General features: G+C 42.9%; 1 long non-coding RNA gene across 1 annotated transcript; it reads left to right on the top strand.

The window, feature by feature from the left end:
• The first annotated feature begins 2,674 nt into the window (after positions 1-2,674).
• Positions 2,675-14,337, top strand: LOC135420965 (uncharacterized). Its single transcript, XR_010433796.1, has 2 exons — positions 2,675-11,320; positions 11,576-14,337. It is a non-coding gene; the product is annotated as an uncharacterized LOC135420965 (long non-coding RNA).
• Positions 14,338-17,506: the final 3,169 nt, after the last annotated feature.

The raw sequence follows: 17,506 nt of genomic DNA, 5'->3' as shown, positions 1-17,506 counted from the left end.
ACACAGGTAGAGCTGAGCCTACCACCAAAGGTAATCCAACATCAGAGGTTGCAGAGGGCAGCCGTGCAAGAGGACATATATAAACAATGAGCAATGACATGAAAACATACTAATGTGAGATCTTGATTTCCTCCTCTCTGCTGCATAAACACCTTCAATGTGTTGCTTTAGCAGTTTTGGTCAGGATGGGGAGTGCTGAGTGCTCTCTGCGGGGCCAGAACACCAGCTCCAACCTCAGGTGCTCACATGGTGTGAGTCAGGCTGCAAACCATCACAGGTCCCCTTGGGAGGGACTGTGAGTCACAATTTAGGATTGGTTTCAGTTTTGGAGATGGTAGCCTGGGTTTGCATTAATTTCAGGTTTTTCTCTTGTACCCATCAAATGCAGAAGCTTACAGGTAGAAGTGCTCTTTCGATTTTTACGTTACAGCATGAATCCAGGAACAGGAACATTCATAAAAATGCTAAGTGGGATCAGGCTCATGCCAAAAAATGCTAAGCACTCTGGCACAGCACTCCTCAGTCATGAAGCTGCCTATATCAGATATATAGATCTCATCTGGGTCATCACTGTGCTAGAAGATGGAGCAGCTGCCAGGTTTCTGTCTGCTGAATAAGTCACTGAGTCTCAAGGTAGAAGAAAGCTCCTACACTCCATGCTGTATTGGTGACCAAGACCCAGCCTCATGAGCTCTGCTGCTTTGAATGTATCTCTCACAGCTATCAATTGTACTGCTTGAATAAATTCTTTATTTCAGATCTAGATCTGGTGAATGACTCTGCATGTTGCACAAATGAGTCACAAGCCAAATACTGGATTTTGGGGCTCTATACTGCCCTTTAAGGTGCTCCTGTGTGCATCCCATTGAATCTGCACATGGAAGAAGAGAAAGGAGGCAGTACCCTGAGCATAGCAGAGTGCTCCTATTGAAAGGAAAGGTCAGTTGTGTTTGTGTGCACTTTGGGATAAGGCAAGCACTTGTAGAAGTAATTATGAAGATGAGGTACTTCCTTTAATTTTATTTTTTCTTTGCTGTCTTTTCAGGAAAGAGCACTGTATCCTGTGAAGTGCTGCCCTGTTAGTTCTACAACAAACTTGGCTACTTCGGATGTCTTCTGAGACCGTGGACCACTCAGTATGTTACATAAATCAGTGATGTTCACTTAGACACTGGAGCAAAATGTTCAAACAAGGCAGAAGTGGGCTGTCAGCAGCCAAATTCCTCCCATCAGTAAGTTTCCTTTGGTTTTATTTACGTTCTTCAATATAGTACCCACCATGTGTAGGAGAGCCATGAAGCTCTTCCAAAAGCAACAGTACATCTAAACCTTCCCAATAGCAGTAAACTGAGATTTCCAGGGAAGACTAGGTCATGGTCCTGGATGAGCCCAGCACAAGAAAGCAACTGTGGTTGGCTTGTGTGTGGCACACAAAGCACTGCTGGTCCTGTTGGATGTGAGGAGATGTGAAAAGCTCTCTTCTGGACCAGGGAAGTTTTCTACAAGCCTTAATACAGTATAAGGTAGAGGAAATGGTGGGTGTCTGGAGACATAGCTTCTGCTGAGGCTGGAGGCTTTTGAAGTTAAGAGCTTTGTGGCAGCAATTTCCCATCCCCAATACTGCTTCTCCCTGCCCTCCTGCACTCTGGGTCTGTGGATTTTGGGATATTCCTCTGAGGCACTAAGCAGCTCTCTAGATGTACACTGCAGGCTCATATTTTGCCTTTTCTCAAAGTTAACCAGGTTTCCTTAGTAAAAAGGAGGGAATTTTCTGCCAGACATTGATGCTTTGGCCTCAGCTAAAAAAAGAAGCCCCTGGGGTCTGACTTCTCCTTGTCCCACTGGAAAGGCTGACAGCACTTAAGGAAATGTGACCTGGCCCTTCCTCTCATCACCCCCAAAGCATCCTGAGACCACCCTGGATATGGCAGGGTTATGAAGACAAGCCCCATTTGCTTTCACGTTGGGCTTTGCAGAAGTCACACTTGCCTGCCAATCTCTACAGTCGGGGGGTTGAAAACTGGTTTCATTTATTAAGGATGAAAATAAATGGGTGAACTCCTCGGGTGGGAACATGCAGTTCTGTTTGCTGGTACTTTAAGAAAAATGTCAAATCCTGCTATTCATGACAAAATTGCTCTCTTTTCCCTGCTTATTTTGAGCTTGTATACAGTGTGCTGTGTTGTCCCCTAGCACTTAGTGAGGCTCCAGCCTGTATCCACAACAGCAGGTGTCCCCCTGGAAGGGTGGGGGGGGAAGGGAATTATGTACGATGAAAAGAGTGACTAGAGAAATGCTAACTATTCTCTCTGTCTCTGGAAATAATGGGGAATATGGTCCCTGTTGAAAAGCTTTGCTGTAAATTCTGCTTTAGTGACAAACGAATCTCTGCTTGTGTTGAAAAATCCTCCTGATCTGCCGTCCTGCCAGGCTGCCACGCTTCCAGCAATAACACAGATCTGCGTTGTGCTGTGTGTTTTTCCTCATGTGACGGTGAGGGAAGAGGAGAGAACCAAGGAGTCTGAGTCATTTATCTTCTTTCCTTGTCTCGGTAATGAAATATTGCTGTTGAACTTTACCCTGCTTTTCCTGTTACTAATTTTATTTTATTTTTTGGTCTTTTTTTTTTTTTTTTTTTTGCAATGGTTACCATTTAAGAGGCTCATAAAGTTGCAGAAGTAAAATTTATTACTGCATAGCAAATGTGTGCGTATGCATTAATACTGTTCAAGGCCAGTATCTTGTGGCGGCAAAATTAATATTAAGGTGCAGTTTCTAGTTTGGCTAATGGCTGTTCAACAAAGCAGGGCTTGTGCTTTGCTCACCTTATCGCTCTTAATCCCTTGAAACAGACCTCCATGAAAGAATTTGCCAAGTAAACACTAAAAAAAGGGTACATGCACAACACAAAAATATGTATTTTTTATATATATTTTGTTTATGCAATTAGAGCCTTCAAAATTTTGTCCCTGTGAATTGGTTCAGCTGGGTTTCAGCACCTTTGCATAGCACATAGTTCCAAGGTTCAAAAGCAAATATCTCTGAATGCAGTGGATTAAAAATGTGCCTCTTGATTGTGACTCTGCTCTGAAGAGGCTGAACTGGATGTTGGTGTTACCCCGTGAGTTACACCCTGCATTGTTTTGGAGTCAGTGAACAATAACTGTTCAGTAAACAATAAATTAATTGACATTATCTACATTTAGACTTTCATTTTCTTACTATGCAAAAAAAAATCACTTTCTGTGAGAAGGATGGATTAGTTTTTGTAGCCTTTTTGCCAACTTAAAGAGAGTTGCTGATCTGGTATTCCAGGTTGAAGGCCTAATAACATGATGACATAAGACAACTGATGATGAGGACTTGCTCAGGTGCTGGTTGAAGAGAAGAGGTTAGAGGAATATTTTTAGGGTGCTGAGACAGGAATTGAGATGGTATCTGTCAGCACTTGTTTTCTTCTTCAAAGCTTTGTCTGACAGCCAGAAGAAAGCTCAATGCTTGTGATCCTGATGTTTGGAATCTGGTAGTGCAATACCATATCCATATGGTAGTGTTAGGGGTAAAACCCAATCCCTTGGGGCTCAAAAGGAAAGTATGAAGTGTTGAGCAGCTGAGATGTACCTGAGATGCGCCTGCCTAGAGCTGAGCTCTAGGGCAAGCAAATGTCTGGTTAGCTCCAGGTCACACTGGTGAGCCCACTGGTCCCACAAAGTGGACTCCAACCACAGCAGATCCTGGGCTCATGCCCAACAGTCACTTGGCAAAGTGGTCAGTGACAGCAGCCTCAAAGATCTGATGGAAGAGAAAAATGTCCATTTGTGGATGGGAGCATCTGCACTGTCTTAGCCTTTAGAAGCAAGAGCCTTTTGGGGGAGGCTATGACACTTTTTTCTCTCTGCTGGAAGAGGTGAGCTGACAAAATTAAGGCATCCCTGGGCTGGAAAAAGCAGTGCAGTGGGAAAGATAATCTCATGTGAAAGCTCTCAAGGCAGTGCCGTATGTCTTCCATGTTTTGGGACTAGTCACTTGATCTCTGCAGGCTTTAGTTTTGTGCCAGTTATTCACTGCGTCTCTCTTCAGGTGTTTTCTTGGAACAGAGCTTGTCCCTCGCTGTGGGGTCATGAGATGCCCAGGAAATGAGGGGTCAGACACAGGCTCAGAAATCTTACAAGCATCATCTTGTTGCTCATGATGGCATTACCAGTATCATAAATAGTTAAAGGCAGATCAGTCATCGCATTTGTAACTGGTGGTAATCAGTGGTACAACACCAGGGAGATGTTTGGCTCAGCTTGTCAAAAGTGTTTCGATATTGTGAGAATTATGAATGTCACTGGGAAAGCTTTTTGGGGAAGATAACAGGAGAGAGAAAAGCAGGGGAAGCATGATGCCCTGCTTAGAGCATGGGGAGCGTGGGGAAAGTGGGATTAGTGCTGCAGAAGATGGGCAGACAGGGAGCATCTGCTCTGGACCACCAGGATCAGAGCACAGCAGGACTGAGAAATTCTTGGACTAGTTATCAAGGAATTGGGAAACTCCAGGATACTGTACTCATGGGGGATTTTTACTACCCAGACATCTGCTGGGTAACAAATGCAGCTAATCACAGTGATAATGTACAACCCTAATTCACTATAAATTCTCTCCCATATGTTTAGAATTGTACTTACAGTAGGAAAGGACGGATAGTTATTCATGAATCAAGGTGAACTGAGTTGCTGGTGCAGAGTCAGCCAGATATTGTGAAAAATAATGTGTGTCAGACTTTAACAGAATCCTTCTGAAAGCATGGCTGTATTTCAGGTATTTTAAGACAGAAAACCAAGTTCTTGTAATTACTGATTGCTTTTAAATGTGCCAATTGAACTACTCCTTTCTTCATAACCTTTTTTGACCTTGAAGCACGAGTTCACAAGTGGAGTTGATGAAGAATTATCCTCCAGATGAAATACAAATTCAATTCTGCTCATAAGGAGGTGGAAAAGGGTTAAGAAAAAAGTAAGAAAGGAACCATGATAATGGTTGCTTAGCTCAGTGGTAGCACATGAAAGAATGGTGTTTTATTGATATACTTCTATGGCCTTTCTTCTGTTGCAGGCAATAATTTTGCCCTCTAACTCACCGTGGACCCAGAAGAGCACTGTGAGCTCAAATATATCTAATATTGAGGGGGGAAGGAGGTGGCTTGGCCACCGGAGTTCAGGGCTGAGCACAGTTAGTTACTGATGAATTATAGTGCCTTTTCCTCCTGTTAGCAATCCCTGCCCCCTGGCTGTGCTTGCCCCCGCGCTGCCTCATCGGCGGGTTTATTTTGGTAAGGAAACCGTATGCTGAGCTCTGGCTTTGGCCACGCAGGGCTTGGGGATTTGCATAATGGCATTACTGCTTATTCCTCAATTACAGTCTTTGAATATGCAAATCTGTTGATGCTGGTTACTGTAATCCCCCTGCCCTGGCTGGTCCCCAGCTGGGGAAGTCTTTGAGCCATTTACTGGCAATGAGGGCTTTCCTCCTTGGTTTCTTATTTCCAGCTGTGGGTAAAGGGGAAAACTCCTCAACCAGCTACCTGAAATAGAGGGAGAGCAAAATTCAGAAAAGGGAAATATCTTTTCTAAAAATGAGCTTGAATGCCTTATCCCCTGTCATTTTCCCTGCAGGAGCTTATGTTCATGCTGCTGGTGAGAGATGGGATGGGTCAGCTTGCTCCATCCCACAGACTGCAGCAGGGTTTGTCTTTGCAGCAACTGTCCCCCACTCCTGTCTGCCCTAGCTGCTTCCCACTTGAAATTTGGTTTCAAAGCAAAAGAACTGAGATGACAACCAGCAGTTTTGAAGGTTTTCTGTCTGCTTGCTTCTCTTTGTGGTCTGCTGGCTCCAGTGGAGCTGGGTCAGTGTAAAGCCGAAGAGGAATTCAGCAGAGGACTTGCTTGGGTGGAGAGATGGGGAAACCTCAGCTCACAGCACCTGAGCACCTCTCCCAAAAGAAGGTTTGATGAGTTGCAATGATTAACCATCTGCTGATCTGTACATCCATGTCCAGAGCTGGAGCTCTTCTTACTAAAATATTACTTGAGTAACCTTCCCCATTTCTACTTCCAATTTTTTTTTCTAGTGGTATTTTCAACAATTCTTGTTTTTTTTCCCTGTATCTTTTTAAATAAGGGGGAGAGTTTTTTTTCAAAATTTTATTTTCAAATAAGAGAAAGCGCAGCTGCTTTATTTTCAGGAAGAAGTAGGTTAAACAGGAAAATCAATGCCTTTTCAGTGGCAAGGGTGAAATCCCGGAGCCATTAAGGTCCTACTTCCCAGGACTTGTGAAGAGACGGTATTTTACCCAAAACACCCTGCAGTTCATCCTCAGTCAGCAGAGACTGTCCTCAGATCCAGCCACCAGGAATTGTACTTTCCTTACAGCTTCAGTGCTCTCTGCTATCACCACGTGACCTTTTAGCATTCACAACAGCTCATATTCTTTCCTCAGCCATGGACCTGCCAACTCCATCTCCACAGGCAGCATTTGTTGAGAAAACCAGTTATTTTGTGTCTGAGTTGATCATGATGCTGTGAGAACGTCACTGTCACATAAGTCAAAATGTCCTGGGAGCGGGGTATCTAGACAGATTTGAGAGAAACACTTTTGCCTATGCATGGAAACGTGTCCCATGCCATTATGTGTTAAGGGATATGATTTATTTCAGAAAAAAAAGAAAAGAGAAAAAGAAAACCCAGGCAAATGTAGAACCAATGATTTACAGGAAACAAGACTGTCTGGAACATAAATACAGACAAGCAGCATATTTGTTGCTGATGGTGCTATGTTCCCTGGGAGAATAAAGCCATTTTGTAACTATTTGTCTGTGTCTTGAGCTTGCACACATTTTGTCTCAGAGTTTTTAATTTCTAATGAGGTTTCCTGTGCTGAATATTTTTCTCAAATCAACAAAAATGGTTTGACATCCATTTGTAAAAGGCTTCATTGTAATGTATTGTTACATCCTGTACCCAAATCAGTTTCTTCTGTTCCCTGGATTTCTCCAGTATTTCTTTATCAACCAGATGTGGGGGAAGACACCTGCAAATAAAGATGTATGTTGTATTAGGGCCTGCTGCTGAAAATGCCCTAAGTGCTCCTGAACTCTGACTTGCTCGTTGTGCTCCTTTCCTGGAAGATTAGTACAATCTGAAACACTTGGAAAGAAATTGTTCTTCACATGTTTTTGGCCCTTTAAGTGACTAATACTTTTGGAGGTATTCGTCTTGTTTTCACTGCAGGTATTTCTGCTGTACCATAAAAGTAATGAAAAAATAGCCAGAGAAAGGAATTTTAATCTTATTCTATGATAAACTAGTATATGAGAATTATTTTTCACTATGTACAAATGAACTGTATCTTTTTTAGGTAAATTGGAATCATGGAAGGGAAAGAACCTCCTGGGAACTGAAGAGCTATGTTTAGGGCAAGTAAAGGACAGCATTGCATTTATTATTTTGTCATCATGTATCTCTACTCTGGAAGAATTTCTCTACAAACCTTTAGGAATAAGAGGGTAATCTAGTGCCTGGACTTATTCAGTATTTAGCTTGTATGATGAAATCAATGGGAAGAGATGTGTTTATTATGCTGATGTTTGCAGGAAGCTGAGATGATACTGCTAAAACTCTTCAAGCACGTAAAGTGCCACAGCTAAAGAACTATTTATATTTCAGAAAAGGTGCAGATAAAATATAACCATTCAGAAACACTGCAAAGAAGGAACATACAACAATTTTTGTGTTGTGGTGCAATATTGTGTTGTAGAGCAAGAACCAGTCCAGCAAAGAACAGGACTTGAGAGGTCACTCCATGGCCAAAGTGTCCCACCTCTCTTCTTGTCCTGACCCAGCTTTCTTGTAGTAAAAACCAGTAGTCACTGTGATACTTAAAATGCAAGGATTTCCCTACACATTGTCAGCATATGAAGCTGTCCAACCTTTCTGCCTGAATGTTGTTTTATTCAAGTTTCCCCCAGTAACTATGGGTTATCTTTCCTACTCTTATCAGTTTGCCATATGTTGTAACTGGTGGAACAGAATAAAATTCTTCAAGCATAAGTTCTGCTGCAGTGATCTGATTTACTTAAATGTGTGATCAAACAAAAATGCAGCTTCTGAAGAACACTTTAGAACAAGAGCAGAATCTGGCAACTTGTGAGATGCCCTCAATGACTATAGTCTTACCAGAGACTTTGATCACAGCTTCCTTCACCTCTTTTCATGCTGCTTACGAAGTTACTCTATGTAAAAATGTAGTGTGTGATTTACTTCAACCAAATTCATTCTGAAGGCAGGAAATGGTCAATCTCTGAGCTTTAGTCATGTGTAGACCTTGAATGATTGTGGAGCAGTTCATGTGGAGAGGATGTCCCGGGTGCCTGACAGTAGGGCCACACCACCGACTATAATGAAGGTGACCTTCTGCATTCAGGTTTCATTATTTCAGAATTGGAGATGAATTTTCCCCAAAATTGTATGGTATAGGGAGTACCTCGGCGCTAACCTTCCCACCAGCCCTGTCTGCACACCTACATTTTGAGTCATTTGGAAGTCTCATGGGCCAGGAGCCATACCCTGAAGCAGGAAAATCTTCTCCAGGGGAGCTGTGGTGGTTACTGAAGCAATTCAGCCTTCATTTGGTCCATAAGAGACTGTTCCCACCGCTGCTGAAATGCAGATACTGCTCAGTTGCTGCTCTGCGACTGCTGTGTTACATTGCAGTATTTCAAGAGGAAAAGTGGAGAATGACTTTTCTGTTTGAAGCCATATGAGGGGATTCAGCCAGACAGCATGTAATTACCCTAGCTGGAGCCAGGCCAAGGCAGAGGATCTGTGGCTCTCCGTCTGCAGGCTTATTTTCAGCTCTTCAGATGAGAGATTGGGATGGAATATGTCGAAATTAATGAAACAAAGTTAGTTTCTCTCTGGACATCTCCTCCATCATGCCCACATTAGACACAAATAACTCACTAATATGGTCTGCCCTGGACTGCCCTTCAAAGGCTCAGCTTACAAGTCCAAATGAAAGAGCATCTGGAAACAAGGAGCCTTTCCTATTCATTCAGGTGAGTTGTGAAGTGGGTAATGAAAATGCTATTGTTTTCCAGTGTGACCAAAACAGGTCATTTGGGAAAATAGATTCTGCCCATGACTCTTCCTCTTACAATAGAATCTGTGGCCCTAATCCAGTAAAGCACTTTAGTATGTGCTTAACTGGAAATTTGTGAGCGGCCCTGCGAGGGATCAGCTCTCGTGCTGACGTTAAATGTGAGGAGTGGGAGTTGGCAGGTGGGCAGTGTGATTGCCCAGGGGCCCTACCTTATTATCTGTGATTATACGGGCTTAGCGCTTGGCTGGACCCGGGCCCGTTTGAACAAAGGAGTGGGATTAGCAGGCGTGCAAACAGGGAGCAAAGCCAGGGGGTTCCAGCAGTGCTGAACACAACTTTGTTACTCTGACAGAATGTATAAAAGTGAATGAAAGGGCTATATGATTGCTGTTGCCATTCTGTTAATTAGGCTGAACTCATGCTTCATTAGTGCTACAATATGCTTCCTTCTCAACAAAGCCCTATTGGGTGTATGGAGCCACTTTACTATTAGTAAAATGAAGCCTTATCAGAAAGCCCTGTAATTCATTTTGTAAGACAAGTCGTGACATATATTGTGTTGAAATTGCACTGAAGAGATAGATTACTTGCTTAACACTTGCTTTCCCTAATGAACAGGAAAAGATGTTTCCAAAACTAAGTTATTTATTGTAATGGGAGCTCTTCTGACCTCATACCTAATTACATCACATAGTCCCTTAGCAGTGTTTCAAGTAGTTCCTAAATAATACAAATTGAACTAATCTGCTTTTGCTCTTGCACATTCTCCCAGTGACACTGTGAAAATACCATCAGGCATTTAGATCCTTGTTTCTTGCTGTCATTGTGGTGAAGATTTTTGCGTGTAACCAGTACAGTATCCCTGCAGCAGGAATGCAGCAAAAGCACTAGCACAACCCACATTCCCTGCTTGCAGCAGTGTAAAGCAGTACTGATTAAGCAACACAGTGAAAACTGCTGTACCTTGGGCAGAACATGGTGTTTGTAGTAGTGTTATGACAGATGCTGACCTGGTGGTGATTTTTCTATGGATTCACTGTGCTGGGAAGGGAGTTTGGATTAAACCAGGGCACAGATCCATATTGGTCTCAGCTGGAGAGCTGACTGAAGTCAGTCCTGCCTACCAGACATCTCCAATTTCTTAGTGATGTTGGTGCTTTTCTGTGGCTCCCTTCAGCACATATGTTACAACTAACACACCAAAAAAAAAAATTCCCGAAGAGTTTTTGCTGACCTTAGTTTGACTCATCCATCCAGTGTGGCATATGGAAGCTTTCCACAGGTTGGTCAGCACCAGAGGAGTGTTCGGTCATGGGTGGAGAGGGAAAGAGCAAATGGGTGAGAAAGTGGGTGTAGGGAGGAGTGACTTAAGTGGATCTACCACCGAGGGCACAAAACTTAGTTGTGTTCACAAAGGTATGAATTTGAGACAGAATAATTTCACAACCTGGGTAACTAATTGCTAGTGACTGTTGGGGATGCAGGGGCAGACTGTGTTACGTGCTCAAGTGATTGTTTCTCACAATGACTCTCTTCCACAGGCTGAAGTCAAATGGCAAATGTTGGCTGCATTTCAGTACAGAGGACAAATATGGTCCCCCAGGAAGGTCCTTGTTTGATGGATCCCTTCTGGGACTCCCAGTGGCAGCACCGCTCTCTGCCATGGCTAAAAGCTTCTGTGTCTGGGACAGCAGGTCGTGCGTGGTAGAGTGAGATTCAACTCCACCCTAGCTTCCAGATCTTCCTGCCTAAATTATCTGAATTTGCTATTACTGGTAAGCTCAGGGAAGGGTGATGTGCAGCAACATCTTTTTATTTTCGTATTTCCTCCTTGTACCATTCTTTAGCTTTACTGTAAACTTCCATGCTTACTCATGTCTTCCTACAGTAAACATAAAAATAGTCCCCTCTCTCCATTTCCAATGCTATACCCTGCAGACCTGGAATGACCCCATATGAGAGAGTCATAACAGCACAGTCTAATGGAGAAGAAAAATGGTAATGAGGTAATGTACCAAAAACAATTGTCTGAAAGAGCATCTCTGAAATGCTTGACAATTCTGTTTGCTTTTGCAGCTCAGGCTACTTGTATTGTCATCCAACTCCAGGGCTAAGGGCATTTCTTGGTGTAACCCCATGAAACCCATGGATTTTATCCCAGGGTGGCTGCAGTCACAGGTGAGTGCCATGGATGATGGGCACAGCCTCACGCTCATGTGCCAGCTGCTGCGTGATTGCACATCCCCAATGAAATCAGCACCAGCCCTGAGATTCCAGGGGAGCTGTGTAGGGTCACACTAAATCAGATTTGCCACAGAGCTCTGAAATCAGCACTGTGATATGAAATTTAGAACAATGACAATTGGGAACCAGAACTGGTTTTGCAGAAGGATTAGTATTTACAGCTAAAATAGAAATATCTTATTCTTACAGGCATGGAAAATTCTGTACTATGATAAATTTGGAAAGACCCTGTAAGATTTTGTTCCAAGATGGAATAATGCCTTTCTTAATGCCTTAGAGCCACCATCACCATGAGCCAAAGTTGTTGGTTTTCATCAGTTTAGTTTGAACCTGGATCAGATCCCTTGCTCTGCTTTGCCATGGAGCTGTAGAGATGCTGGACTGAAAAGCAGTGATGAGACAGGATGAAGCAGAGCAGGACAGGGATGGCTGTTCTGGTGGCAGAAACAGCTTACATGGATTTAAAGTGATCACAGGGCTGTCATTCAAGGTAGGTGATTGCTCATGTTCTCGTCTGCTTGTGGTCAAAGACAAACAACTATGTGGTTGCTTCACCAAGTGGTTTCCTAAGCTCATTTTTGTGTAAGTTACATATATAACCAAAAGTGAACAAAGAAAACTGATGTGTCAAATAACAAGAAATTGTGGGGTTAAGCATATATAGGCCATAAGAACATCTGACTTTCCTTTCTTCTCACTGCATTTTTAAATGTGAATATGAAATAAATGGCCCACTGTCAGTGGTCTCCCACAGAATGACTTCATCAACAGTACAAGATGCAATCCACTTGCAAATGTCTAATCAGGTGATTCTGTGGGGGTTTTTTAAACAGCCTTTCTGAAGTGAGATTAACATTTTAAAAAGTGGTTGATCAAAATTTAACGTTGTGGAGCACAGACTCCCCTTCCACTTCCCTGTGCTTGTGAACTGAGTTTGCAGGGATGGTGGGTGTCATGCAGTACTGGATATATTTTGTTTCACCTGTCATATGCCTTAACTCATCACAATGTTTTGCATCTGGGTCAGCTGTATTTTTATCAAGCATTAACATGCATAAGGGTTTGCCAGTACTTAATGAAATGCTACTGAAAACTGCATTCTTCCACCTCTTCATTGAAGCAGATTTTATTGTGTTTGAACTGTGTTTGAACTGAAGGTACACTCATGTGAAAATTGTTATATTCATAACCCACACCCAAGCAATAACAAAGAGCTCAGCTAATGAAAATCACTCAAAGGAAATCACTGCCCACCCGTTCTAAGAACAATTAGAAAGATTATTCCAGCATCCCTAATGCTGCCACACTGCTGTTGTACTGTTAAGCATCTCTTCCCTTTGGAAGACTAAGGTAAGGAATCTGACATATTGTGTCATAAACGGTGCTGGGAAAAAAGCATTTATGGTGCTATTACCACCATAAATTCCTACAGCAGAGGACAACACTTGGACAGCGTAAATATATAAGATTTCCCTGTGAGTATCCCATTCAAATGAACACAAGAGGAGAAGATTTGGGGCCAGTCAAAACTGGATTGGAGAATTCAAACCATCTTTTCAGATAAGGGCTGGCAAAACACTTTCCCAGTGGGTCTCTCTCCAGAGGACATCTCAGTGTGGCTTCCTAATGCTCTGTAGGTCAAGGATAATTTGGAAGATGTTTCTCCAGAGAGAGAAGAAAACATCCTTTCTGGCAGTACACCAGGAAATTCAGATGCTGTAACACCACAACAGATGGAGTCACTGCCAGAGAAGAAATACTGTGTTGCTGTGTGGCATAAGCATGGCAGTGTGGGCAAATCCTGTGCTGCTGGGACACCATGATGTTCCACTGGCTTTGGAGATGTACAGCAAATTATACCAGTTGGGAGTCTGGCTTTGTTGTGGATATTTCAGCTTTTAAATGTGTTTGTTCTTCCCTTTTTTCTCTCCTCTGGTGTGTCTGTTGACAGAAACAGGTTTCTCTTGGGATTTATTTCTCCCACTGCATTAGAAAGGGGGCCTGAGCTTTAATGATGCAGAGCTGTGTGCTTGAGTTTCTTAGTAAGTGGCAAAGGTGTTAAAAACTGAGGCTCTAGTATTTATTGATAATGAGAAACCATCAGAACTGATCTGAATATCTGTCTGATACTAGTTTTCTGCTAAAAATAGCCAACTGTTTAACTATATGAAAAATTAGTTTTACCAAAGCATTGCTTCTCATTGCAAAAAATACACCAATCCCTCAAACAGCATTAGAGATATAATTCAATGACTTCTGCAAATGAAAAATGTTCATAATCATTTTGGTAAATATTTCATCTAATATAAATACAAATCCATTTTAAACTGCAAACATATGCAAAGGCAGGTGAGGTTTATTTCTATCAGTTCACCACACAAAGAGCTGCTGCATTTTTCAAGTGAATCTTTCTTCTGCCCACATCTGGGGGCTAAAAGGGAGGAGAGAGAAGAGGGTGAACTTTTTTCTCCAATAGTCACGACTCAATCATTGAACAATTACTTTTTTGCTCTCTACAGCAGGGTTTTATTATGCAGTGTGATTCACATGCTGCACTATGTGGGGAAAAGTGTCCCAACCCAAATAGCTAGGAACAGAAAATAGAAGTACTAATCTTAACTACCCCTGTGTTTAAACAAGAGGATTTGTGGAGCACAGCAGGAAAAACTGAGGCACTGGTTCCCTTTGAGCTAAACCCCCATTCTTTGCTCTCCAGCCATACATACAGGTTGTTCTTCTAACACATTCTGATGCATTAGTTTGGCCATGTTAATTCCTTTGAAATATATTTCAACCCACTGTACTTCCAAAATCACAAAACGGTTGATTTATGTTTACATGCTCATGTGTTTTTGCAAAGAGAGGACGTTTCCCCTTTCGGCTTTGCAGCATTCACTAATCACATACTTCAGATTTCTTGTCTGAGTTGCTAATAAAAGTTTATGAACCTCTGACTTGTGTGATTGCAGTCAGGAAACATCTTTCTTAAACATGAGTGGTGTTTGCTTTTGTCAAGCCAGAAAACAGAGAAACTCCCTCTAATTCCCTCCACAGATAATTTTTATCTTTCAGAGGATGTTGCAAAAATCCCTGTGCTTGCAGGACACTGCTGAGTGTTTGGTTCTGTAACTGGCTGTTGAAAACATCTCTGAACAGCTTCGTCCCTGCTCTTCTAAGAGGTATCTCATTATCCCAAGTCCTGCATAAAGCCAGGAAGAAGCCAGTATCGCCCGTGTTCTTCCTTGCAGGGCAGAGTGGGAGAGTGGTATGGACTTCCTCTCAGACAGAAGTTGTTGTCTAACAGCAGTAGGACCAACAGCCTGGCTTGTTAGCATGAAACTCCCAGCAAAGCTCGGAAAGTGAAATCCTGGTCACCAGGGACTTTTTATCAATAACTTCAGCAGACTCAGGATATCATCCCCCACCCTCTCCAGCAGTGCGAGACACAGGGTCCTGCTGACCTGGTGCTTTGCTCAGCACCTTCAGTTCAGGGTTGAAATCAATCATTTAGCTTTAAATTCGGCTTTAGTCTTTCCTTGAGATTTCCTGGAAAACCTGAGACAAGCAGATAGTGTCTATGTGATTTGTAACCCAGAAGAGAAACAGACACACCTTTCCCATGGGAGTGGGAGAACATCACTGCTGCAGGGGACACCTCCTTCCATCTGCCTGTGGGTGTGGGAATCTGGGGAGCAGGGCCACCAAGGGGCAGCTTCAGTTTGCAAAATATAAATAATACCCAGCCTGCAGGCCCTTGCTTGGATCTGCTCCTTGCCACTAGTGAGGCACTGCAGGCTCTGCAGAGCCGGTGCTGTCTTCAGAACTCCCAGATCCAATCTGCTGCTTTTCCCTTTGGCACTTCACACCATCACAGCTGGACTCCAGATGTACTCTAAGGTCTTGCTTTAAGTATTCCCTGAAGATGTACACAGCTTTTCCATTTCTTAAATATTAATGAAAAGATTAGCATCATTATTTATTTGGTTGATATTCTCTCCCTGATATGCACGTGCCTGAGCAGACACACATATATGAGCCAGACTTTTTTTTCTCTTCTAAGCAGGGCAGCATCATTAATGTTCTCACCCCCTGATCCTACAAGGGGTTTAAGCAAGAAATCACTCATATAACTGAAGTTTTGTTTAAGATATAAACTTCAAAACAGTTTCTACTACCTTAATGTGGTAGTGCTTTTCTGATGATTGGACCAGGATGAGGGAGACCAAGTGGAATAGGAGGATCTAAAAAGGATATCACATTCATTAAGAGGGGATGGTCAAAGAGGAAGGTGTGTAACATGAAATTCATGATTGAGGCATTGGGAAGGTTGGGGTTGGAAGAGATTTTGGTACAGGAAGTCACAGGCTGCTCTGGGCTGGAGCAGAGCACTGGTTTGGGCAGGACACACAAGTCAAGGTGGTGTTTCATAAATGAAAACACATGCAGGGCTGTCTCCCAGCACACAGCACTGAGCTGTGCCCTCTGTGCTGTGTTGATCTGCAGCAGCTGAGGCTGCTTGACCCAGCATGGTGGAAGAAGGATCGGAGCACTGCTCCTGGGAAGAGGAGCTCCTTGGGATCTCTCCTGCTGCAGCTGCAGGGTAAGTCCCTGCTTTGGCCAGGGTTTTAGTTTTTTTCTCTTCTTGTCCAGAAAGATAAAGATGTAAGCAGATTCCTCATTCCTATTTGTGTAGATTTATCCAGGGGTTGCAGCAATCTTGCTGCCCCTCCAGGGATGAGACAGTTGTCTGGCCAGGGAACCCAGTATGGCTGATGATAAGAATCAAAGCCTCAGTGATCATCGGTGATGGTGCAATCTTTACTGTGAGGAAAAGCATTTCTGCATTTCCCACCTTGGTGAATGTCAAAATGTTTGCAGATCAGAAAAAAGCTGATGAGAGCATGAATCTCTCTGTTGCTCTTCCCCCTAGTTAAAAGGAGAGGCAGCTTGTATCCTCAGTTGTTCCTCTGATCGTACCAAGTCAGCCAACTACTGCAATAACAAAAAATGTCATTTCTTGCATGATAAATAGGGATGTTTTATCCTAGAAAAGATGCCCAAGTGAAAACTTGCCGGTAAGATGACCCAGGCTCGCTACCTATCAAAGTCAAGCTTGCTGGCAGGCCTCTCATGGATTGCAGAAATAATCTAAAAGCAGAGCAAAAGCTCAGCCTGTACCTGAGATTGTCAAACCTGATGTTAACAGCAGAGCTGACAACTCGCTTATCTTAGAAAATCACTTGTGAGGGTTTTGCATTTTGTCGGAGTCTCCTCAGTGGTTTAGAAAAATAAATATAGATGTACTGAAGTGGAGAGGTTTGCTTAGGCAGCATCCTACGCTGCGTGGAGCCTCAGCATAAGATGATTCTTTTTGAGGTTTATGGACTTCTCCTGTGCACATAATGATGGCTGCAATGAAAGGAGAGTGCCTGGAAAGAGAGCAATAATAATCCAGTGCCTGGGAAAGGTGGTCCAATAAGCAAGGTTAGTCTCACAAAGTGAATCTTGGCAAGATCACAGTGTTATATTTCAGATGCAGAGGGTGTGTGGGGGATAAATTGAGAGGGAAAGTAATGAGCAGAAGGAAAAAATTTCACCCCAGAAAGGCTTGCGGTGTCCTTGCTCACCTATGAATGGATAACTCATCTTTCTCTGCTAAATCCTGGGTGTCTAAATGGCATGGTCAATGCATGGTTCATTCTCAATAACCACACACAGGGAATTCCAGCTGGAACAAAAGCAGCCAAGAATCACAGGGCAGCAGTGCTGGTGATAACCATTGAGCTAGCAGACTTCACCAAGTGTGAGGCTGTGTTTGCATAAATCCAACTGGACCCAGACTCCAAAGAGATGCAGAAGTGTCTCCGGCAAAACTAGATGGGTAATGGGAGGTACCAAAAAGATGCTAAAGTACTCAGAGATGTTAAGACACTTAAAATAATATTAAAATAATTTTTAAAAAAGTTGACAATTTGTAAGAGTAGCTCAAAACTTCTCTCTGCAGTGTCAGAAATATTGTGAAACCTGAAATTACAGGAAACTCCCTCAGGTGTGCTCACTTTTTTAAATTCTGACCTTTGACTCAGCTGCCCAGACACTGTTTGGATTTTACATTGGTTT

This window comes from Pseudopipra pipra, chromosome 12 (assembly GCF_036250125.1).
Source record: "Pseudopipra pipra isolate bDixPip1 chromosome 12, bDixPip1.hap1, whole genome shotgun sequence".
NCBI lineage: Eukaryota > Metazoa > Chordata > Aves > Passeriformes > Pipridae > Pseudopipra > Pseudopipra pipra.
Note: the sequence above shows the minus strand (reverse complement) of the source record. Positions and strands in the feature narration are given on the sequence as shown.